This window comes from Dysidea avara, chromosome 1 (genome assembly GCF_963678975.1).
Source record: "Dysidea avara chromosome 1, odDysAvar1.4, whole genome shotgun sequence".
NCBI lineage: Eukaryota > Metazoa > Porifera > Demospongiae > Dictyoceratida > Dysideidae > Dysidea > Dysidea avara.
In genome coordinates, this window is record NC_089272.1 from 6069828 (window position 1) to 6097140 (window position 27313).

At 37.6% G+C, this 27313-nt stretch overlaps 2 protein-coding genes across 12 annotated transcripts in view; both read left to right on the forward strand.

Annotated features, from left to right (window-relative positions):
* Positions 1-27313, forward strand: part of LOC136254412 (N-alpha-acetyltransferase 50-like) — an 854489-nt gene that overhangs the window by 229921 nt on the left and 597255 nt on the right. The window lies entirely within an intron of this gene.
* Positions 4583-27313, forward strand: part of LOC136241556 (uncharacterized) — an 81787-nt gene continuing 59056 nt past the window's right edge. Inside the window, exons 1-2 of the mRNA XM_066032787.1 lie at positions 4583-4684; positions 14657-14717. The gene's annotated coding sequence lies outside the window, so the exon portion shown is untranslated. The remainder of the gene's footprint in view (positions 4685-14656; positions 14718-27313) is intronic.

The window sequence follows — 27313 nt, forward strand, 5'->3', positions numbered from 1 at the left end:
GCATGTCTGGCATGGTGCAATTTCAACAATATGGGACACTACCTGCCAATTTACTACTACAGGGCCATGCCACAGGATGGCGCTCTGTGCTGAAATGTCTCCAACTCTGCAGCCATTAATGACACTTATGTACTGTACACACACATTGCTGTACTTTTGTTGTTTGTTTTAGGTGATGAGGTTGTATCATAAAAAAATGTCTGTATTCGAAAACATGTGGGAAAGATTGGTGAATAAGCTATCCACTCAAAAATAGTCAAGCTGTAAAAGAAGAGTGCGGCCCTCAAAAGCCTGGGTGAAATAGTTGTGAAATCAAAGGTGGTGGCCAAGAAATGGCTGCAATGATGTTAATGCTAATAAATTTTAACGATGCACACAGCCGTTATTAAAAATTTTTAGCATTAACATAATTGTAGCCATTTCTTGGCTGCCACCTTTGATTTCACAACTTTTTCACCCAGGCTTTTGAGGGCCACACTCTTTTTACAGCTTGGCTGTTTTTGAGTGGATTTCACTTCTTTATGTATTTTCAAAAACCAAATCATGCACCTTTTTACTGGGATGTGATTTCCAGGCTGTTGTATCACGAGTTTTGCTAGCATAGCACTTATTAAGATGATTGCGATGATGATGATTGGCACGAGTCGGTCATACTGGGCAAAACTAAGTTAATAATACAAATATACTACTGATCGATATAAAAATGGCTCGGATTTGATGAACTAGATTGAGCCTCAAAGTGTTGCAACAATAGTATGGTGCTAATGTTTTAATAGAGCGCACGTTTTTGCTTTCGCTGAAATCATCTAATAGAACACACATAGAATGTTCTAGAACATCTAGATTTTCTATTGGTAGATCAGTTTTACTTATTAAGCTAGAATTTTCATTTATAAGGTAGAAATTAAGTGAAGTGATCAGCGGAGATAGCAGTGGTTCAGTGGTTAAGGATGTAGGCGTTAGGTATGGAGGTCCTTGGTTCGAACTCTGGTCATGATGAGTTCATTTTTTTCGATTTTTTTATGTACCTTTCCCTCCCCCCCTCCCAGTGACTGCTCTATTAGAGTATCTCGATCCCATGATTTTACACTCGCTCGGTTTTTGCTTTATAACTTAAAGTTTGTAGCTGTAAGCCTGTTGCTGTTCTAACCACCAAAAGGCACTTCTACGATGATCAGCCTATCTACACATGAATTTTAAAGTTATTCCTCTACTCAGTTTACCCTGTAGCTGTGACAAAAGTTTCATCTTTTTTTTACATTAATAAATGCTCATAACTCCTTGGATATTTAGCAAAATTAAAAGTCCACAAGTTCCACTAGTCAACCCTACATCAAGACACACGGTAGTGTGTCTTGATGTAGGGCATATGACCGGTTTAATTAAAATATGACCGGTTTAATTAAAATAGAGGCGTGCCCCAAGACTAGATTAAAAGTCCACAAGTTCCACTAGTCAGCCCTACATCAAGACACACGGTAGTGTGTCGTGCGGCCCAAGAAGCCAGCGCGCAACCCCGTGAGTATATTGACAGGAAGAAAGAAAACGCAATTTTCGCACCTCCGTAGCTCTGTGCTGTCTTGATGAAACAAGACAAATTTTGCTGTGTACATTCCCTCCACCTTCAGCACTCCACATTCCAAATTTGAGCGAAATCGCTTCAGGCATTCCTGAGATATGCGACTTCAAAAATTGGCTTAGTTCCTTCGTTTTTTTCTTATTTTTCTTCCTCTTTTCGCACACTTACAAAAACTGCTATAAAACGCGAACGCGTTATCCGATCGCCTTGAAATTTGGCACACAGAAGGGGGGTATAAAGGCGCATCTCTGTACCAACTTTGGCTGGAATACCATAAACAGGCAAAGAGTTATGAGCGATTATGCACGAAAAATAACACCAATATGTTGTCACGCCTACAGGGTAAACCGCGTATGGGAAGAAGCTGAAAATCGGTGGGTGAATAGGTTAACTATTGAACCTCAAACCTTTTGTGGTTTGAAAGAAATCGAGCTAAAAACCAGGAAGATACAGCAAAAAAATCAACAGTGTGTAACAATTACGCAATCGAGATTAGCTAATTTTTTTTTATTATTATTATTATTATTATTATTATTATGCTTGCCACGCCTACCAGATAAACCACTTGGGGTAATGCTTTGAAAATCGCTGTACAGATGGAGTTATCATCTTAGAAAGGCTCTTCAATGGTATAGAAGAATCAGACTTAAAGCCATGGAGTTATAACACGAAATCCAACTTGGTGTAGCAAGTGCGAGATCGAGATACTCTAATAGAGCAGTCATCCTAATAGATACTCTAATAGAGCAGTCATCCTAATAGAGCAGTCACCCTGAACAGAATTCAAGAGATCAGTTAGAAATAAGTAACCTGTATAGAGATCAGCTACAAACAAATCACCCTGTAGAGAGTTCAGCTACAAACAATTCACCCTGTTCAGACATCAGTTAGAAGAAGTTTTCTTGTAGACAGTTCAGTTACAAACAAATCACCCTGTTGAAAGATCAGCTAGAAGATGTCACCTTGTAGATAGTTCAGTTACAAAGAAACCACAATGTAGAGAATTCAGCTAGAAACTAGTGACCCTGTAGATACATCAGCTAGAAGAAGTTACCTTGTAGAGAGTTCAGCTACAAAGAAACCATTCTGTAAAGAGCTCAGCTGCAAACAAATCACCTATACAGAATTCAGCTACAAACAAATCACCCTGTAGAGAGATCAGCTAGAAGAAGTTACCTTGTAGATAGTTCAGCTACAAACAAATCATCCTGTAGAGAGATCAGCTAGAAGAAGTTACCTTGTAGATAGTTCAGCTACAAACAATTCACCCTGTACAGAGCTCAGTTAAAAGAGGTTTCCTTGTAGAAAGTTCAGCTACAAACAAATCACCCTGTAGAGAGATAAGTAAGAAGAAGTTACCTTGTAGATCGTTCAGCTACAAACAATTCACCCTGTAAAGAGATCAGCTAGAAGAAGTTACCTTGTAGAGAGTTCGGCTACAAAGAAACCATCATGTAGAGAATTCAGCTGCAAACAAATCATGTATAGAGAGTTCAGCTACAAACAAATCTCCCTGTAGAGAGATCAGCTAGAAGAAGTTTCCTTGTAGAGAGTTCTGCTACAAACAAATCACCCTGTAGAAAGATCAGCTAGAAGAAATTACCTTGTAGATAGTTCAGCTACAAACAAATCATCCTGTAGAGAGATCAGCTAGAAGAAGTTACCTTGTAGATAGTTCAGCTACAAACAATTCACCCTGTACAGAGCTCAGTTAAAAGAGGTTTCCTTGTAGAGAGTTCAGCTACAGACAAATCACCCTGTAGAGAGATCAGTTAGAAGAAGTTACCTTGTAGGTCGTTCAGTTACAAACAATTCACCCTGTAAAGAGATCAGCTAGAAGAAGTTACCTTGTAGAGAGTTTTACTTATTAAGCTAGAATTTTCATTTATAAGGTAGAAATTAAGTGAAGTGATCAGCGGAGATAGCAGTGGTTCAGTGGTTAAGGATGTAGGCGTTAGGTATGGAGGTCCTTGGTTCGAACTCTGGTCATGATGAGTTCATTTTTTTCGATTTTTTTATGTACCTTTCCCTCCCCCCTCCCAGTGACTGCTCTATTAGAGTATCTCAATCCCATGATTTTACACTCGCTTGGTTTTTGCTTTATAACTTAAAGTTTGTAGCTGTAAGCCTGTTGCTATTCTAACCACCAAAAGGCACTTCTACAATGATCAGCCTATCTACACATGAATTTTTAAGTTATTCCTCTACTCGGTTTACCCTGTAGCTGTGACAAAAGTTTCATCTTTTTTTACATTAATAAATGCTCATAACTCCTTGGATATTTATCAGATTCATAGCAAACTTGGTACGTTAATGTACCTTTATACGCTCTTTACTTGTACTAAATATTGACACAATGGAGTTACAAGTTTCTGTTTTATGGCAATTTTTGCAAAGTGTGCAAAAAGAAATCAAAGCCCTGTGGCCCCCCTACAGCGAAGAAAAAAACGAAGGAATTAAATGAAACTTTGGTCACTCATATCTCAGACACGGCTCGGGAGATTTCCTTCAAATTTAGTATCTGGCATGGCCTACCTGGTGGGAACCTCTGTAGTGACACTAGTTCCAATCGGATAAAGGATCATGGAGCTACAAAGGCGTGAAAATTGTGTTTTTTTTCTTCCTGTAAATATACTCATGGTGTGGCGCGCCGGCTTCTTGGGATGCACAACACACTACCGTGTGTCTCTTGATAGCGCTGCCCAGTTGTAGCCCAGTCTACTTTTTGTATGTAGCCTGGCTAGCTGGGATACAGATGAAATGTAGCCCTGGTGGCTCCTTTGATCTGAGGTGTGAACGTGTCACATGTGAATATGTATCCATTATTGGATGGATAACATGGAAGGGATTGAGCCTTCTTAAGAAGCAGCTGTTACTATAATTTAATTAAGGATGATTGTTGCCTTGTGTGCACATATTTGTATATCATGTATGTATGTTAGCTGTGTGATAATAAACATGTACAAAGTGAACTTGATATTGTATTACACTGATTGTTCTATCTAGAGTGGTAGAACACCACTGGATCTAGCAATAGAATACGAAAGGTCTAACATGGTGAACTACCTTTATCAGATAATGCAAGACACATCATCACTTGATCAGGTGAATATCATTCACACCTTACAAAGCTATGTGTCATACTCACATATTATCGTACACATACACACAGTATTTGGACACATTGTTGAAAACCGACACATTCAAACAGCTACTCCATCCATGAAATTAATGTTAAGATTAATTATAACATGACAGTTACACTATAGCATAGTTCATGTTTTAATCATCTTAATGCTACAGAGGTATGGGAGCTATATGCTGCAACCCTTTGGTCTTTGATTCCTTGCACAGTACTTAATGGATCGCTTTTATACCAGTTTTACCAGCAGTACATATGGTAGCAATGCACTGCAGTGAATAAAGTTGTGTCACCAAGGGCAGAGGAGACATCTTTTTTTAAGGGGGGGGGCTGGGTGATGCCATGGCCTTGCTGTAGGTTGAAGCCCAAACAAACAAAAGGTCACTATCTACTGGAAATCATTGCCCTCTACCAACTAGACTAAATCTCCTTACTTATAACTACATACGTAGCTTGCTTCACTGCTCCTCTAAAAATACTGTGACTACTCTATTAGAGTATCTCGAATTATTGATTGAATTATTTATGCTATTGAACTAGACTCTCCATCATAGCACAGATAATATTAGAGGGCTAAGCCCCCTTGCCCTATCCCTCTCCCTTCTCCACAACCCCTGTGTGCCATTATACTGTATTCTTACTACTTAAGAAATGTTGGTAGCATCACTGCAATAGGATAGTGTAACAACTTTAAATAGTGGGGTTGAAATCTCTAATAAAATAGTCACCATGGGGTAAAAAGGTGCATCAAAATGTTGAAAAATTACCATGGTTCAAACCAGGGACCCCATACTGAACACCCAAATCCTAAACCACTGAGCCACCTCTATCATAGCTGTTAATATTTAATTTCTACTGTATAACCCAGCATTGTAAGTGCGTCAGTACTGTTGACCCGTTTGACCCACTGACTCGAATAGTAATCCTGATTGGACCCGGATCTGACCCACATATGACCGGTTTAATTAAAATAGAGGCATGCCCCAAGACTAGATTAAAAGTCCACAAGTTCTACTAGTCAGCCCTACATTTTTTACACTATAGAAAGTAGTGATGTGCAATATGTGATCGTAATAAAAATTTTTATATCGTAATATGATATAGAATCTTTATATCGTGATATAAGCCTAGGTATAGATTTTAACTATAATTAGAGAAAAATGTACCCAAGATGTCATTGTACACTGTACTTTTTTTTGATAAAAGAGCTTGCAATGTTGTATGTTAGTCATGTACCATGTTGTATTGTACTTCTAGTACATCACTGCTACCAGTGTAAATACACTAGATGAGTGATGAGTTGTTGTATATCGTGATATATATCGTATCGTGATATATTTGTGCAATAATCGTGATAGGAAAATACCCTATATCACACACCACTAATAGAAAGGATTGTCTGCAAGAAGTGGGTAGCTACATATTCTCAAGTAGGTGTAGCTCCATGTACATATTATCGAGTGGGTGTGGCTCCATGTAAGTTTACATTCCAAGTAGCAACACAGATTTGTTGATGCTGTGCATGCCCACAGAGCACAGCTAATACAATTCCGATAAGTGGGCGTGGCTCTACATGCCCCGCACAGACAGCAAGACATATTCTTGAATGGTGGGTGTGGCTCCGCATAAGTTTCTCGAGTGTTTACAACTGATTTCCACCAATACAATCGACCTTGTTAACTTATCGTCACACGTGATCTCATCCAGGTCAGACCCAGATATTCAGTGAAGTGGATAGGACCCACTTGACCCGGACAAAATGTGACCCAATTGACCTGGATAATTCGGATGACCCGGCCCACTTACAACGTTGGTATAACCCTTAAACCAGCAGAGCACTTTTCGGAAATGTGTGATTACACAATATGGGCACGCATGACAACTTTAGGTGGGGTAGCTTCATTCTTACAGCCTACAAATGCACATAGATTAAAAGTTTGTTCAATGGGCTACTTGGAGAAGGTTAAATGAACACTGTAACTACAGTGGCTTATTTGTTATGAAGCGATGAACAGTGACAAGTCTCTGTGTTTAACAATTCTTGCCACATGTTTAATTTCGATTGAGGGTTTACTCACGTGAGTAATATATAGCCTGATAGAAAATTTCACAACGAATCGATTCTAAGTTGTTGCAAGGTGATAGGAGCAACTACCATCGAGTTAGCGATCATCCTGTAAAGGTATGTAAAGGGTTTGAGTGTTCCTTACAGAAGAGTTATTTCCACAGCTAGTTTTGGCATCACCATTAATTTAGCAATAGGGTAAACCCTAGGTATCATTTTAATCCTTGTTACATTGCAAGTAGAATGACATAAATTTCACAGCCATACGATAAATACTTCAAAAGTTACAGCGCTTTGTGCAAGGCGTGCATATTTATTTACTTTGAATGCAGTTTTCTGGATTATGCGGGTTTAAGGGTTAAATAAAAATTCTAGCTAAAATTTACTCGATAGTTAAAGTTCATAATTTCCAATAGAAAATATAGATTGTTCTAGATATGTTCTATTAGAAATCCTTGGAAAAGGTGTGTTCTACTTTTCTAGTATTCCATAGCCATTTTGGTACGGCTCGGCGGGTAAGTATGCTACTATTAAGACCTACTCATGACAATTGCCTTCATCATGATTATTGTAATAAGTGCTATGTTGGTAAAACTTGTGATAACGGGATGGAAATCATATTCTAGCATAAACAGTGCAGGATTTGATTTGTAAAAATTGAGCAACTGCAATTTATCATGTTTTGCATGAAATATCAAGATACTGTAATAGAACCAGCCTTCAAAAATCCTGGGTGAAAAGAGTCGTAAATCAAAGTGGCGGCCATGAAATGACTGCAATGATATAAATAATAATACTTTTAATAATCCACAAAGCCATTATTCTTACCACCCTCATTGCAGTCATTTCATGGCTGCCATCTTTGACTTCACAACTTTGTTCATTCTGTCCTTGGTGACTACTGTATTAGAATATCTTGAGTTAGCCTTCTGACTATCCCATTAGGAACCTGCAAAGAAAGCTACTACAAACATGTGTAGCATGGAGACAGAAACATGTTAGCAGGGTGTGTGTGTAGCACTATGAATACAGCTATATAGACCAAGGGGTGTGTTATTGTGATCAAGTAGATAGATTGTTAAGATGTGTGTATTGGTGCTCAATCATTATTAATCAACCAAGATTGCGTTAATAAGTGTGGTATTGAACTTATTGTGAAATTACAGGTATCTACTGAGCATAAGCGCTTAAATAAGCTTGCAGCATATAAATACAGTATGCTACTCAAGGAAAGTGTTAATAGGGAAAATTAATGCCTTATTATGGTTTCATTGCATAAAGAAGAATGAAGACCAGCCTGATTATTTGAAGATTAAAGAAAAGATAAGGAGTTTAAGGGTAGCAGAGAAGAAATCAATAACTTAAAAGTACTTGACAAGCAGTGTTGGGAGTAACACGTTATGTAATATTATTACTTATGTAACGCGTTACGTAATATTATTACTTTTGTGATAACAAAGTAATATAACGAAATACACTATAAAAACAGGTAATATAGCTCAAGTTACTTTACTTGCAAATGTAACGCGTTACCTAAGTAATATAGTTACTGTAATGAATCTAATATTATGTAATATTATTACTAAAATTAACAAAGTTACTAATCTCATTAGTAACCCACTGAGTAACGCCTAGCCACAACGAAGTAATGAAGCCTACTAAATGAGGCTTATTCACCAGCTTCTTACTTATATCAAGACTTGCACATTGTCCAACAACGTAATCGTGTCACATGATAAGGTGGTAGTTTCACACGTGACAGCTTAAGGCTATGGACACGGAGTAATATAATATGTAATATTATTACAGTTACTTTATTTTATGGGTAATATGTAACTGTAACTAATATTTCAGCTGCAAGTAATATGTAATATGTAACTAGTTACTTTTAAAAAGTAACTTGCCCAACACTGTTGACAAGCAGAAACAAAACAGCGAAAGCTACCATGTCAAGTGTTCAACTGATCACGAGGAACCCACTGAGGATGCTACTGAAGGTAGAGATAGTACTGACTTACAATAAGGTGGTGGCTTGGTTAAAATGATGGGTGGTGCCTGTTCTCCAGTTGCTCCGTGTAGTTTAAAAACAAATGTTAACACCAGGGATACTTTAACCATTGTCAAAGAAGAATCACATTCTCACCAAGGAGCCAAAGCAACATGAATCTGTGGCATGCTTACAACCAACTTCTTCATGCTATATTGCTACTGAGCTCAGTTATGCCAATGTGGAACCTCAAAATATATGGGTACGATTTGGAAACTCTCATTTAATAAGGTTGCGATTAATTATGGTAAACAGCTCAATGATAGGCACATCAATCATGTTCAAGTCACAATTAAAAATCAGATTGGAATAAAAGGGTTGCAGTTGACTTTGTACCAACATACTGGAAAACTGGTTGAAAACCGGTTGAGAATGAACTTTAAATTATTCATTCAATGAATACATAATCACTGGATAACAGCAAGCACTACTTTGTCCATACCTGGCTACATTGATATCTATGTTTTTTTATTTGATGATGTAAACACTGACACTACCAAAGTAATCCTTGAATTGTTTGGTAAATCCCAAATCAAATTGCAGAAAGTATAGAAGCAACAAGGTAGTGATCACTGTGGCTTGTTTGCCATTGTATTTACTGTTTTGCTGACTAGAAGAATAGATCAAAGTAAAATCTGTTTTATGGAGTCTCTAATGAGATCACACTTGATAAATTGTCTCATGAAGTACGATTCGCTAGTTTTCCCTTAAAGCACTAACTAATATAGCTTCAATAATATTATGCGTAATAATTAACAATGATTATTAGTTATGTGGATCACAATGTACATGATTATTATAATGATAATGATGAATGTTTAATTGAAAGTTTAAATATCTTCATTCAATGCAGCTGTAATTCCAGCAGCTGAAAACCATTTGTTATTATACTACTTTTTCTTTTGATGTAGTCATAATCATTTTTTATCCATTGCACTCCAAGAGGTTTCATGATTGACATGTGTAGGTCAACTGCTGGTGGGATTCCATCGGTAATACAATTTTTGTACATCATTGAGCTTAAACTGCAGCTTCATTGAATTCTTGAATGCTTTAATGACACTTAAATCCATTGGTTGTAACTTTCCTGTGCAGTTGGCAGGAATGCTGATGACATATAAGTCATTGTCCCTTAGCAGCCTGAAAACAACATTAGTTATTTGTCCTTTAACGTTGAAGATCAGTAAAGCTGGAAAGGTGTCACCAATCCCCAACTCACATGCTTTGCTCTGATATAATGGATTATGATTGATTGTAGGTATTCTTTGGTTTTCTCCTTGTTAGACCAATGATTGGGTGTAAACTAATGAGCCAGTCCTTCGGGAATTTCACACTTAACAAGCAAGCAGTAGTTTTGCCAGCATAAATCAATTGCAAAGGGAGAAAATTGCCACTTATAGTGTGCCACAAACTACTGTAGTTATCTGCCACGTGTCATTCAGCCAATTTGTTTTACTCCTTTTTGAGCACACCAGGAAAATATTTACTGGTGTTTGGTCCCAATTAAGTATTACTTCTTCAGGAATATCTTACATTTTAACCACCACCAGTTTTTCATTCAGGAAATCAACCTTGATTCTGTCAGTTGTGCACCATTGGTTTAGCAGTAGAGCAACCTTTCCTCTTCACAAAATTCATGTGTTAAAGAAGAGATTTAGCTCAGTTTGGCGTAAGGGACAGGACCATCATTTTCTACCAACAAACGGGCATCAAATTTATGGACAGCAGCCCTTCCAACAGCCATAATGTTGAGAGTAGTTATAGACCCACCAGAATAACGTATAGACCTTATATAAGCTTGACGTGGTTATTCATTGTTTCACCAATTAACAAGGACAACCTCTCTTTGCAGATTGTAGCACTTCAACACTAGGATCAGAGTCACCCAGCTTTCTTTTCTTCATCCATTTGGTTTGTACACTTTCACCAAACTTTGAGCAGTGCTCTTCTTTTAGTTCACCACTATATCTCCTTGCAACAACACAATTACCATACATGCTCCAAAGCGTACTTTGCTATTTTAGCTTTACACTGTGGTGCACCTTGATATAAGGCCCTTTATTTTTAGGTGCAGACTGGTTTGTTATAGCTTTTAACTTCTCATTGTTAGCTTCAATGATAGTTCCAGCTGGAACTTCTACTGATAAAAGTCCGAAGGGACCTGACATTGCAGATTCTGCAGATTTCTTATGTTTCCAATTAAATTCTTCAAAATTAACATGTGTTACTGAATTTTGGAAAATCATCCATATGGGCACATTTGACACCTAAAATATTTAATTATCAAATTGCAAACTATATAGTGCAAATCTGCTTGTTGATGATTTTAAGCCATTCTCAATACCTTAAATTACAAGAAAATTCTTAGAATACTGTGCCCTTCTCTTATTAGCAACCCAGTAAATATCATGCACCTTTGTATGGGTGATTTTCCAAAATTCAGTCACATGTTACCTCGAAGTGCTGATATGCTAGATACAGTTCGAATTCTTTTGAGTGAACCTCAAGTACAAATTTATACAAATTATACACCACAACAGGAATATTTAGAATTTCACAAAAATTTGGACCTTGCACAGTTAACCAACCCACTGTTTGATAAATTTGAGGTTCTAAATTTCCCAGTTTGCATTGGCTGTGTGGTTTACCGTATCATATCTAGCTTTAACTTTCAACAAGACACCCAAACCATGAAATTTAATATAATTTATAAGATGTCAAAATGCTCTAGTAAGCTTTATTTCTCCTTAATATAACAATCTATTTTTTTGGCTGTGTTCCAGGTACATCAAGACACATGGTAGTGTGTCGTGCGGCCCAAGAAGCCGGCGCGCAACACCCGTGAGTATATTGACAGGAAGAAAGAAAACGCTATTTTCACACCTCCATAGCTCTGTGCTGCCTTGATGAAACAAGACGATTTTTGCTGTCAACTTCAGTACTCCACATTCCAAATTTGAGCGAAATCGCTTCAAGCATTCCCGAGATATGCGACTTCAAAAATTGGCTTAGTTTCTTCGTTTTTTTTTTCTTCTTATTTTTCTTTCTCTTTTTGCACACTTACAAAAAGTGCTATAAAACGCGAACGCCTTATCCGATTGCCTTGAAATTTGGCACACAGAAGGGGGCTATGAAGGCGCGTCTCGGTACCGACTTTGGCTGGAATATGATAAACAGGCAAAGAGTTATGAGCGATTATTCACGAAACATAACACCAATATGTTGTCATGCCTACAGGGTAAACCGCGTATGGGAAGAAGCTAAAAATCGGTGGATGAATAGGTTAACTATTGAACCTCAAACCTTTTGTGGTTTGAAAGAAATCGAGCTAAAAACCAGGAAGATACAACGAAAAAACCAACAGTGTGTAGCAATTTCTCAATCGAGATTAGCTAATATAAACGACTACTTGCCACGCCTACCAGATAAACCGCTTGGAGTAATGCTTTGAAAATTGCTGTACAGATGGAGTAATCATCTTAGAAATGCTCTTCAATGGTGTAGAAGAATCAGACTTAAAGCCACGGAATTATAACACGAAATCCTACTTGGTGCAGCAAGTGCGAGATCGAGATACTCTAATAGAGCAGTCATCCTAATAGGGCAGTCTTCCTAATAGAGCAGTCATCCTAATAGAGCCGTCACCCTGAAGAGAATTCAAGAGATCAGTTAGAAACAAGTAACCTGTATAGAGTTCAGCTACAAACAATTCACCCTGTAGAGAGATCAGCTAGAAGAAGTTACCTTGTAGGGAGTTCAACTACGGAAAGAGATATTTCAGCTAGAAGAAATCACCTTGTAGAGTTCAGCTACAAAGAAACCACCATGTAGAGAGTTCAGCCACAAACAAATCGCCCTGTAGAGAGATCAGCTAGAAGAAGTTACCTTGTAGAGAGTTCAGCTAGAAGAAGTTACCTTGTAGAGAGTTCAGCTGAAAACAAATCACCACTAGAGAGTTCAGCTACAAACAAATCACCCTGTAGAAGGATCAGCTAGAAGAAATTACTTTGTAGAGAGTTCAGCTACAAAGAAGCCATCATGTAGAGAGTTCAGCTGCAAACAAATCACTTGTAGAGAGTTCAGCTACAAACAAATCTCCCTGTAGAGAGATCAGCTAGAAGAAGGCAGCTTGTAGAGAGTTCAGTTACAAAGAAACCACCATGTAGAAAGATCAGCTAGAAGAAGCCACCTTGTAGAGAGTTAAGTTACAAAGAAACCACGATGTAGAAATATCAGCTAGAAGAAGCCACCTTGTAGAGAGTTCAGTTACAAAGAAACCATTCTGTAAAGAGCTCAGCTGCAAGCAAATCACCTATACAGAATTCAGCTACAAACAAATCACCCTGTAGAGAGATCAGCTAGAAGAAGTTACCTTGTAGAGAGTTCAGCTACAAAGAAACCATCATGTACATAGTTCAGCTACAAACAAATCATCCTGTAGAAAGATCAGCTATAGAAGAAATCATCTTGTAGGGAGTTCAGCTACAAAGAAACCATCATGTAGAGAGTTCAGCTACAAACAAATCGCCCTGTAGAGAGATCAGCTAGAAGAAGTTACCTTGTAGAGAGTCAGCTACAAAGAAACCATCATGTAGAGAGTTCAGCTGCAAACAACTCACCTGTAGAGAGTTCAGCTACAAACAAATCTCCCTGTAGAGAGATCAGCTAGAAGAAGTCACCTTGTAGGGAGTTCAGTTACAAAGAAACCATCATGTAGAGAGTTCAGCTAGAAACTAGTGACCTTGTAGAGATGTCAACTAGAAGAAGTTACCGTGTGAGAGTTCAGCTACAAACAATTCACCCTGTAGAGAGATCAGTTAGGAGAAGTTACCTTGTAGAGTGTTCAATTACAAAGAAACCACCACGGAGAGTTCTGTAATAAATATATGTATTACGTGTATAAAAGTAATGTACATTTACTGATGAAATCAGAAATATTTAAAGTATTCAACATCTGTTTCATCTTTTCTTCTTCCTGTGATAAAGAAAAAAAGATATGTTAAAAAACCTCAAAGCTGGCCATAGACCGGCTTTGGGGTATACAGATACAAAAAGAAGTGAAATCTAATCCAAAACAGCCAAGCTGTAAAAAAAGAGTGCGGCCCCCAAAATTTTAATCACGACAATTCAGGTGAATTTTGTGCCAAGACCAAGTGGCACCAAATTCATTTGAATTGTCGTTATTAAAATTTTTACCATTAACCTACCATCACAGCCATTTCTTGGCTGCCACCTTGGATTTCACTTCTTTTTTCATCATAGCCTTTTTGAGGGCCGCACTCTTTTTTTACAGCTTGGCTGTTCTGGATTAGATATACTTAACTATTCATTACATGTGGCCACAGATTACCATCGAAACCTGTGGCCAGGTCCAAGTGTAAAATAAATGTACAATATCTCCAACAAAACCTGTGTACTGTAGTTCACACAAAATAACTGAAATTCTCAAGCAATGCATGCACTATTGATTCATAGCTATAACTGTTCAGTAAAGGTGTCAGCATGAGCTTATGGAGACATATGGGAGTGGTTTATTGTCCAGACTGGTCCAGTTTAGTTGGAATGATTAGAATGACTCTAAAACCAATTGGCCAGGGAGTGTTATGGCTTCTTAGAGGCTGATTTCTGGTCCTATACCTTCCATCACTTTTACTTCCATTTCACTACTATGTATATGCATGGCTCAAAATGTACACATCGTACAATAAGTGAAAAAGTGATTACTATAGTAACTATATACATGTTGTTTTTTTTTGCTAAGTTTTATTCCAGCAAAACTGTTTGAAAATTGAATTCTTGTAATGTGTATTTATTGCACTATAGAAAACAAAAGATGAAATCCAAAAAAAGTATGAAAGATATGAAAGAGCAAATCCAGAAGTTGGTAAGTGCATAATATGTATACCATAGTGAAATCTGTATAGCTACCTACTATTTACCTGAGAATTCAAAGATTTAATGCAGTTTTACCAAAATAGTCAAGCTCTGAAAAAAACAGTGCAGCACCCCAAAAATAGGGACAAAAAAAGTTGTGAAATCAAAGGTGGCAGCCATGCAATGATGTTAATGTCAAGTATTAACATCTTTGCAACATTTTGTTCCACAACATTTTGAGCATTTTGAGCAGGGTAGCACCTTTTCTGTAAAATTTGGCTTTGGTACAGACATATATCATAGGCGTAGCTTGCACCTCGTGGTTGGGGGGGGCTAGGTAATGGTAAAAATAAAGTGGTGGTTGAATATGCAAAGCATGTGAGAAAGCCTGCTAAACTACAGGTCTAGGGGCATGCCCCCCCCCCCCCCCCCCCCCTCCCCCTCCAAAAAATTAAGAATTAATACTCTGAAATTGTATTTCAGTGTATTTATAGCAGTAAAAATTATGCCAGTAGTGTATACTTACTTGTGTAGGTTACCTTTATATCCAATACAAGCAACACTGCTGAACACAAAAATTAATTTTAGAGGTGCTTATCATGATCATCGCTCTAAAGTGTTGTTGAGGAGTTGGATTTGCAGGTAGATAGTTTCATAACTACTTTATGGATTGCTGATTGGTTAGAAAAGTGATTATATAGTAATCTGAATTGGTGGTGGTAGGTAGATTGTTGAGTACTTAAAGGATAAATTGAAATGGCTAGCCAAATTATCGAGGAAGCTATAGCCCCTTTGCAGGTATAAAGTTCCAAAGCTGCTGGTTGCATACTGGCTTTAGGGTTTGCTTTAAAATTTTTTTTTCTTTTTTGCAGAAATGGCGATATGGGACAGAAGACAAACATTTTGTAGTATTATCATACTTTTTATTAGGGATCAAGAAGGTTCGGACTTTTCTACCAAAAAAATCCTAAAACGAGTCTCACAATACCTTCATGGTGAATTGGCAGTATTGGTTAGGTATAAATAAGCCCAAAAGTGCCTTCAATCAAACTATCTGGCTCAATGGAAAATTGGATGATTCCCATCAAACTTAGGGAAGTCATCATGCTATGCTACCACGAATTGACACCTTGCACTGTCAATGAAGATAAATGGGACACAAAAGAGAACACAAGTCTATGAAGCATGCATTGTACTTACTACAGAATGCCAAAAGGCACCAGTCTCTCTGAAGTGACATCAAGCAGTGAAAAAATCCTTTGCCATTATCAAGTTATGCTTGTGTGAAGGCATCATCAGTCAGACAGTAGAAAATTTCACTAAACATAATATTTTTTTAAATTTTGGAGCAAATTTTTGAAAGTGTTTTAAGTTGTATTGATGGCCTTATTATACCTAACCAATACTGCCACGGCTCCATGAAGGTGGTTTTAGGATGATATATTTGGCCAGAAAAGGCCAAACTTTCATTATCTCTAACATACAGTACTATCATACTGTATGATACTAGTGGACATTTAATCCCTAATTCAGTCATGGGTTGACTGGATAAGCGATTACATGTCCACTAGTATATTTTCAGGTGCACTCCCTTGTTTCACTACTTTTTATTTCTATGATCCCTAATCTAACTAACCCCAATGACAGCCAAATTCTCCGGGACCATTGGCCGAATTGCCGAATCGCATCATACTATCCGTCTAATACACTGAACTACTGAGTAACCATATGTCTAAATACTCACTATAAATTAAGGAGGTCGACCGTGTTGTTTTTGTTTACATAACAGTAACTGCAACAATGTTATCAAACAACAAAGTCTAAACTTTGGTAAAAACCATCCCGAACAAACAATGAAATCCCAACAAGCTATTTACTAAGGTGTACTGTAATACACTCCAAAGAACTCTTCTATACAGTTTACGTACAGTGCAATCCATTCCACAGCTGGTTTCTTCATGATTTGTCCCATTTTTGCTGTTGTGCATGCGTATCTGCACTCGTGTCCACTAGAGATGTACCGATATACCGATCTAGTGTCGGATCGATACCGATCTCGACAATTTCAGCAAAAATGGTAGAACCGATTTTCTGTTGAAGCCACCGATTCATGATGGTCCTTGGCAGAAAACAATGAATATAGTGCTACACCATATCAAATACACTAAACTATTAGGATCTCTGCTACAACAGCCTACAAACCATTCCAGGCAAGTCTTGGTAGGAGCATGCATTAAAATATTTGTGGGTGCTGACACCGCTGATTGTCTGGGTGGTGTAATTGAGGCCATATCACCATTGTATTGACTCCAGTAACAATGCTGTGATCATCATTCAGCTAACAATTGACCAATCAGCTTAGTCTGAGATTATAAAATGCTATAAGAACTACCTGTACAAGGTCAGTCATCATAATAGATAATTGATGTCAGATTGGTACAATATTGGTAGATCAGTAATAAATTTCCTAGATCGGATCGGTATCAGAAAAGTTGAGTTGGTACATCTCTAGTGTCCACCAGGCCATGTCTGGGATAAATCTACCGACTGTCAACTTTACCTGTCTCCATCAATGTATAATACTTTCTTTGTTATCAGCTACTTGTTTTCAATTTGAAGAATGATTCAATTCACCTATTATGAAAAGTTACATTTTATGGTAATACATAACAAACACGCACTAGTCTGGGAAGTATCTGGTTATCCCAGAAACGGGATCTCTATAGCTGTGTCCATTTCAGTACTAGGATATCTTGCTATGAAATGCATTTACAAGTTATAGCAAGGCTAAAGCTTATTGTATGCATGAGTTATGATGCCATTCCACCATATGGCAGCAGTCGTCATCAAAGGGTAAAAATTCTTAATTGTTGTTCAATGGTGACTGTTCTATTAGAGTGACTGTTCTATTGGAGTATCTTGATTGTACATCAATAGGATTTGCATTATAACTTTGTAGCTGTTACTCAAATTCATTTACAACTACAAACTTAAATTTTGTGAAGAAAATGAACCCAACTAATCAGGGTGTGCGTGACAGCATTCGATTGACTGAATTCCTTGGCACTAATTCATCTCATACTGGCTGAGTGAATTAGAATGGATACAAAAATTGTTTATCATTAGTATGAAGTTGAAAGCTTGTCATAGGTCCATGAGCTGAGGTGTTTAAAATTGTACATATCATTTGAATTATAGTGAGGATTGCAAAACCATTGCTACATGTAAATAACTCACTGTATGGCTTTGCTTGTTATTGGTTCATGCACTTTTTACTTTTTCGGTTGTGCAACTTAGTACTGTGAGTCTTGATAATCATTGTAATGCAGCATCACTGCTGACCACATCTGACATTTCACAGATTAGAGAAAGAGGGAGTCCATAAAATCTCAAATACTCAAGCCAGACTGTCTGTGAGGGTGAAATAAACAATTTGCTAGACCACATTTACTGAAGTTCTGGCATGCATTCATTGATAAAGAATATGGTAGTAAATAGCCTTACAATGTAGTCTGTCTCAGGTGTGCTTGACTGTTTTACAGAATAAAGTACTTGACTATTGTATCAGAATATTTCAATCTTACAAAGTGAGATGGTTGAAAATCAAAAGTTCATGGGAGCTCAGCCACATACAACCATATATATTTACAAGTACATGAAAAAATTATTTCAACTATAGAATAGGGACCATAGCACATCGATAAAAAGTACTGAAACAAGTTGGAATAGTCCATGATATTAAATCACAGTAAAACAATAAGAAGTGCTATATCCCTACCGTGCACATGATACCATAAGGGAAATGCACAGTAGGATATAACTCTTCTGATTGTTTTACTGTGATTTATTATCATGGACTATTCCAACTTTTTTCAGTACTTTTTATCGATGTTATCGATGTGCTATGGTCCCTACTCTATAGTTGAAAATTCCAAATTTTTTTGTGTACTTGTTTGTTAACTTTTTTGTAAATAATTTTATTATGACTGGTGAACCCACGCATTCCGCATCTGAAATGGTGCTGCTCACCCTAGCTATATCAACTATCGTCTGAAAAGTGAAGTATCCATTAAGCTTGGATGTCAGCTATGTTCAACCCATTACACAGCAATACGAATCAAGAACTTTTCCGGAAGCACCTCTACAATCTACGCATACCAAAAGAAGTGGTGCCACGTCCCAATTTTATTAATTATTGTCTGAAAAGTGAAGTATCCATTACGCTTTGCTGTCGGCTATGTTCAACCCGTTACACAGCAATACGAATCAAGAACTGTTTGAAAAGCATCCCTACAATCAAAATAGCCACTATGAAAAATACGGACAATTTTCGTTTTGAAGGGAAGCCATCACGTGCTCGTGCCAAATCGACACCTTTCCCTGTCAGCAAAGATGAATGGGACACAAAGGAGGACACTGGTAAGTCCATGAAGAATGTATTGTACGTACTGCGGTATGCCAAAAGGCACCTGTCGGGCTGAAGCAGCGTTGAACAGTGAAAAAATCAAGCCCGTAGCCTTAGCCATTATTGAGTTACGCTTGTCTGAAGGCATCAGTCAGTCAGTCAGTCAGTCACTTAGTCAGTCAGTAGAAAATTCTGTTGAATAAAAAAAAAATTAAATTCCATAGCAACTTATTGAAAGCGTTTCGAGTCGATCTGAAAGCTTGTTTGGGCTTAGTTTTACCTCACCAATACTGCCTCATCGTCAGGGAAAATTGAGGCTAGTTTTTGTGAGATGTTATTTCATGGGCCATGCCTACTCCTTTGTAGTCCCTACTATACAGTTACTATTGTACTGTATGATATGCTAGTCTTAGTATAGTGAAAATGTGTACTATATACACACACATAATTCAAGGTGTCATAATGAAAAGTTTGGAGGTAGTATTGAAATATATGCAGGGGTAGTGATAAACTGTGAATTTATTTTGTACATATGTAGCTTTGTGCTGTCTCTATGATTTGTGTTACCAAAATGTACTCTACCTTTGGTAGTCTGGATTCAGCATTGTTCCATGCAACTTTGCACTTCATTTCTTAGCATTATTACAATATAACTGCAATAAATCTTTTCATTATGTTGCAAAGTATTGGTATAAGAATTTTAGAGGGTTTTTCATTGAGATGCCAATTGGATCTCCTTCCACAATCATCACATTTTCTTTAAACTCTCACAGTATATTCATATGATGATGGATATTATGCCTAGGCAGTGCCTTCAAAGTGATTGTTTGTGGAAGAAGTTAGACTTCTAACCGCAAAATCAATTAAACCTGTGGGCTTTGAGTAGTCTAATCACATGCGCTTCTGTGATGTAATGTTCATAATATGCACCTGATTAATCAGGCTCCAAGCATTACAGGACCAAAGCAGCAGAAGAAGTGATATTCGTCACTCATAATAAGTCAAGTATTCTTCCAAGACAGGAGGAGACTAGTGCTCATCAGGCTTACCAATTGTAGAAGATAGGCAAGGGGAGCCTGGAGGTTCAGTGAAGTGAGACTTGTTACCAACTTGAAAGTGCCATTTGATAGTTAGTGATGGAGATGAGTTCTAGAGCTGCCAGTGAATCATAGGACAGTGTCCTTAAGATAGTTCAGTTGTACATTGGTGTATCACATCAGATTTTAGCAGCAATATCGGCTCCCACCAATATAGTCAAAATTTCTATATCGGAAACCGATACAATATGTATTGGTATATTGGTACACCTCTAATCATGCTACTGAACAAGTCTCATGCACTCTCAAACTAAGCTCACACGTTTGAGCCCCAGAAACAGATAAGGCAAACACTGGGTGAAAAGAAGTGATCAAGCCACATTATAAACCCTATTATTTGGCTAACAAGGGTGAGAAACAGCAGTTATTTTCCTTGTCTAAAAGTGGTACGCTATGCGAAGCCATCTAAGTGTATCCATAACTGCTGTTTTGGTGTCACAATACTTACCAATCACACAACAAACACTCATAGTGGTGAGCCTGGGGAAACAGCAATAAAATGAACCAAGAGCACAGCATAAACAACCAACCATCTCTACCATTCATTAAAATGCAGAATTATCTGGACTAATCTCGGCAGGGGCATGTATTAAAATATTTGTGGGTACCTTATAGTCTGCAGCTGTGAATAGAGGCCACACCACCATGGGTAGCTGACCAAGCATAGCCAATGATCTTATGATTGTCTTCAGTAGTTAGAATGAAGTTGAACATGGCATATGTGGTTCCTCAAATATAAATAGCTACACTTAGTTATATCAGTATATCGGATCGGTATCGTATCAGTTTCAAAATGATTAATCTCATATCGGATCAGTACCAGATTGGTCTAGTTGTCTTATATTGGTACACCTCTACTAATGATGGCAGATCATTCATGATTTGTTGGCAATTCAAATTTCTACTGCAAACAATTGTTTTGAAAGAAAACACCTGCATGAACACAACTTAAAATCGTTAATTAACACAAATTTAACTGCAGGTTAAATTCAAGACAGATCTGGAGTCTCTAAACCAGTTTGACTAGCTAGCATCCCTAACATTTACGCCAAAGCAACCCCAGGGGAGTGCAAGCTTCAAATTATTAAATGAAATCTTCTGGTTGCAAGCTCCATTAACTTCAGGTTAATGTGACATGGGCAGTGCTCATTATTGTATTTCTTCCTTCCAAAGGGCAGTTTGGTTATCCGCTAGAACTCTCAGTAGTTTACAGGAGCTATTTGAGCTTGAAATCACAAACAGGACATGCCTGCATATCAGAGGAAACCTTCATCACAAACTCTTCCAGGTATACCCATCAGGCTCTCAGGTTCCATTTCTGATCTGTTTTGAGCACCACAAGAGGCCCTTAATCCCATTACACTTTTAGTTGTATCCATTAATAGGTGTCCTGACTCTAGGTACGTATAGTGCAATTAAAATACAACAATGTGTACTGAACATCAAAGAATGTGAAAGAAATGTATTCTATGTTGTTCCAAATCAATTTACATGGCTACCTACATGGAACATGGAGTAATAACCAAAATTGATGAACTACCCATCCTAACCTGGAAGATGTGCTGCTACTTCTATACCAGCTTCTTAAGCAGTCTCCTACATTTTGCATTGTAATGATTTGAATTACCCTGTACATTAACAGTATAACAGCAAGGTTGAAATTTTCATTCACTAACCTGACACTGTTGAAGTGTTAAACTCTTAAGATCTGTAATACCCACCTGGGGAGTACCCCCAGACCCATGCATCAGTGACTCACATGCCATTACATTGCCTATTGAAGCTCCTCTTTGAAAATATGGTTAGACCCAACAATTACAATAATTTCTCATTATTAGATTAAAATTGGGTCTGGCTACACAGTCCAGTGGCAAGATGTGAGTAGTGTAACTACCAGCTAAAGCTTATGGCTACTTTTGTTTGCCAAATTTAAGGATCTGTTTAGTGTTTGGTTGTAGACTTTAGCATTAAAGTGACCAAAGTTTATAAAAGAAGCTTCTGAACCCTTCAAATCTCTAGTAATATTATATAAACTACTCTAATAAAACAGTCACTCCTCATAAAAAGAATATCTCTTTAACCCATACATTATAGTGTCCTGATTGATACTACAGTTGACCATCAGTCAATGTTCCCAGACAATGATAAAAAGTGTTCAGAAAAGTGAGTTGTTTGGGTAACACGAAACCCATGCATTTTTAAACAGAGCACTGTTTATATACTCTAGTAGAACACACTTATACGAACAGTCATTTCCAATTTTGAATAAATGAGGGTCTGTTTTACAACACACTAATACAGTACAGTTAGAACTGAAGTATAGAAGAATGTCCACTGGTAGTATTAACTCTTTCTAGCCAAGCAGAAACCAATCGTAATTTATTGATCAAACCATTCAGTGTGCGTAGCCAACTTTGTACTAAAATTACCCCAGTTATTAGCATCTCCTTTGATGTGCTTCTTCTCCAGTGTTCTCTCATATACAGCTAAAAGGTTATAAAATTATAAATGTGCATATTATTGAAATAAATTTAACTGCTATAGTTAATTGTCATACTGATTGTATTCACAGTTCACCACAGATTTCACAAAAATGAATGAATCCCCTTCAAAAACGTTGCTGTAAGAAGGCGTATTCAAGAAGGTGAAAGTGACTGGCAATCAAATTAATCCTTAAACCTGCAGACAACTTTTCAGAAATGCATTTTTACACAATATGGGCATGCATGGTGACATTAGGTGGGGTAACCTAATCTTACGGTCTACAAATACATATAGATTAAAAGTGTGTTTACTGGGCTACTTGGAACGTTGAATGAACACTAGGGGTGTACCAATGTTAAAATTGGTATTGGTATCAGTACCGATATTGAGACATCGGAAATATCGGAAATTGGTAAAATTAGGCTAGATTTTTACCAATATGTGCACATGCGTGTACTGTAGAATGCCAGAAATATTTTTGTATGTTTTTGGTAATACGGTACGGAAGCCATTATGCCACAAGTAAAAGCAGTTGTGTGGGATTTCTTCACTGTTCACAAAGACAGCGATAAGTTTACCAGTTGTAACACTTGTAACAACAGCATATCTTGTGGAGGGAGTTCCGTGAAGTCGTACAACACAACTAACCTTATTGACCATCTAAACAAAGCACACCGAAGAATACAGCCAGTATTTAGAGAAAAAAAGGATTAAACTTGAAGGAACAAGAGAAGCAAAAAGAGCAAGCAGCATTTAAACAGCTAACAATGGTAGAAACCCACGTAAAAGTGAAAGTGTGGGATATCAACGATTCATATGCAGTACGTATCCATAGATTAATAGGAGAAACGATTGCTACGGATAACCAACCTTTTTCAGTTGTTCATGACACTGGATTTAGTCGTCTCATAAAAACTCTTGAACCAAGGTACACACTCCCAAGTAGGGAGTATTTCTCAGAAACTGTTGTTCCAGACATCAAAGTGAAGATTGATTTCATGCTGGCGGAAATGCTTGTAGATGTACCTCATCTGAGTCTTACCACAGACATTTGGAGCTGCTCTTCAGCTCAGTAATCAATTATTAGTTTAACAACTCAATGGGTCATGAAACAGTTTGAAAGAATATCAGCAGTGCTTCATGCACACAAATGGGAAGGCTCTCATACTGGTGAGTATATTTGCAAAAAGCTAAAGGACATGTTTTAAAGAACTGGAGAATTAATAAAGCACAAATTTATTTAATAATACATGACAATGCTAGCAATATCAAAAAGGTTTCACGAGATGCTATGCTACCCAGCTTAGGATGCCCTTCAACTTGTTGTGAATGAAGGTATCCTTTCACAATGTGTCGTCACTGATGTTTTAGCCATATGTCGTGAAATAGTTGGCTACTTTAAACGTTTAACTTTAGCTTATCATCGGCTAGATGAAATACAGGACAAACTTAGTATTAATGAAAAAAAAAAGATTACAACAAGATGAGCTGACAAGGTGGAATTCCACTCTTTACATGCTACAATCAATCTACACACAAAAGATGGCACTGGCAGCATATGCCACTGAGTATGGCTCCATCACTATGTTGACACCCATCAACTTGATCTTGTCAGGAAGATTATTGCCACGCTTGAACCTGTAGAGGAAATAACAAAAATGATTTCTACTGATGCAGCAGCTGCATCAGTGTTGATACCATTACTAAGAGCACTAGAAAAGTCACTTACCAAACGTCATGATGATTCTGGTATTCAAACTATGAAGGGTGAAATGTTAAGTTCACTGAAGCGAAGATTTGAAGATGTTGAAAAACATGAAGAGTTGATTATTGCCACAATACTGGATCCTAGATATAAAGACAAATTTTCTGCTACGGCAGCTACAAAAGAATTTGCTAAGCAACATATCATTGATGTGTGTGATGAAGTGAGTGAAGTTAATGATCCACCAAACAAAAGGCAGCATACTGATGATGATGATACTAGTGCGTACTCCAGTAAAGTGTGGGAGTGTATGATTGAAATATTAGAGGACTTGGGGGAATGTAGTGATGACAGGGTAGGTACCAGTGGAATGGAATTAAACAGTTACTTAAAGGAGCCTTTTATCTGTTCTCAAAAGGGTAATCCCTATGTTTGGTGGAACGAGAATCAGCGAAGATACCCACTTTTAGCCAGAATAGCAAGATGATACTTAAGTGCTCCACCTACCAACATGCCCTCAGAGAGACTCTTTTCTAGAGTAGGAAACATTAGATCACGGCTTACAGCAGAGAATACTACTGTCAATCAAGTATAACTTGAAAATAATGGGATAGAAGTATGAACTTATTACATTTCCATTAGCTATAGTTTAATTTTTGTCACATGTGTAAACAGTCAATATTAGCATAATGTGTTTTACAGTTCATATTACAGTTAACAAGTCTAATCACTCAAATGTAAATATTGGTTATAGAATCGGATATCAGTGTTAAGACTACGTAAATATCGGAATATTGGTAAATAGTGAAAATGTCACATCGGTGCACCCCTGTACACTCCTAATGAACACTGTAACTACATTTGCTTACTTGTTATGAAGTGGTGAACAGCAATGAGTTGCATCTCAGTGTTTCTAAATTCTTGCCACATGTTTAATTTCAATTGTGCGTTTACTAACGTCAGTCATATATGGCCTGATACAAAATTTCATGACGAATTGAATGGAAGTTGTTGCAAGGTGATAGATCAACTGCCATGAAGTTGTATCAACCATTTTATAGAGGTATGTAAAGAGTTTGCATGTTTCCTTACCAAAAAATTATTTTCACGGCTACTTTTGGCATCACCATTTAGCATTAGGGTAAAACCCTAGGTATCATTTTAATCCTTGCTACATCACAATTAGAATGATTTAAGTTGCACAGCCATAGAATGGACACTTCAAAAGTTACAGTATTTTGTGCACAGCATGCGTATTTATTAAGTTTTAGACTATGGTACAGCTCATTTAGAGGGTTACTAAATCACTTAGTCACCTGACATGCTCATTTAGTCACCTACACATGTTCATTTAGTAACCCGCCCTCAGGCAATTTTGTACGTGAAAAATAATTATAGCACGAAAGGTGCTCTGGAGTACTTGATAATACTGTAATGCAATTCTTCTCCGTGTTCTGCGAATAATTCTGGACAAATAGTAGACTAAGCGGCGTATCTACTGTAGTTCTAGCCGTTACTCTGGTTACCGGTCAAATAATTATTTTTGTGGGCGCTGTAAGGACTTTAGGAAGAAACCGTTCTGCTGTTCTGCATTACTCTTTCACGCTACCCTAATGCTCTGGCTATAAAGGTATGTACTTTAAACCATAGTCTAAATAAGTTAGACACCGCAACCAACGGGAACTAAGCGATTTAGTAACCCCTCTGGCCCTTAGTAGTGCGCTCGGGACGCTACAGCCTCGGGCCATTGGGGTTACTAAATCGCTTAGTTCCCTTGGTCTTGGTGTCTAACTATTATTTAATCCAGTTTTCTGGATTATGCTGGTTTAAGGGTTAAAAGAGCTGATATCCGGTGCGGTCAAGAATGAATGTCAATACAACTAACAACTACTTACAAGATCATTAAAAGGCAGCCAATTTACTAGCCAATTAGAGTTCAAAGTAATCCACTAGGAATGCAGCAAGACTGCATGAGTCAATGATAAGGACCAATGTTAATGATCTTTGTAAATTGCATAATTGTTGCTAGTTGTATTGACATCCATTCTTGGGTGCACCAGTTAACAGTTCTTTTATTTGCCAGTCTCTTTTATTTTCTTGGATGCTCCCTATTTTACAGCCATGTTTTTGAAAGGGTTACAATTAACTAACTGGCAATGGCATGGGTCATAAACCTTAGTAAATAAATTTACGGCTCAGTAGTGATTTCTATAGTTAACACATTTCCGTCTAAAAATGGTATATAAAATGACCTCCTGTCCTCATGCTTTTTTTATAAAACATCTGATGATAAACTGTAAATTAACTTTGTGTAGTTTCCACTAGCTTCTTGAGCCACTACTGTGTGTCTACCAAGTGCATTTAAAACTTACTTGTAAAGTCATAGAAGTCCAATGAGTAACAAGTAGTGGAACAGGAATATCACAGTAAAGCTATGTGGATTATTGGAAAATCCCTGCACTGGCATGTTATTACACTTGTTCTGTAGGATTTTCATTTTGTGATATCATTACTTGTTTCAGTGGCATGCTAGGCCTTCAGGGATGGGTGGACACACTCACCCACGTACTTCACCCCATGCAACTAACCAGCACAAAATGCAAGTCCATCCTTAGTAGACCCCATTTGTTTAAAACTGTTTCAAAAGTGCATAAATGTATCTAGTTAGCTAATAATGTGCTACGCTGCTGTTCTTGTAGCTTATTTCACTAGTCTAATTCTATTGCATGAATGATATAAAAGCTAGAAATGAAGACTGACTTATTACACCTCCTCCTTGTCTTGTTATTATCTCTGTACCATAGGTGGTGGAAAGGGGGGGGGGGGGGGGGGCTAGGGAGCTAAAGCCCCCCCTCGGTCTGCTGAGAGGTCTCTCGGAATGATACCACGCCGAAGTTATCCTTCTTGGAGTGAGG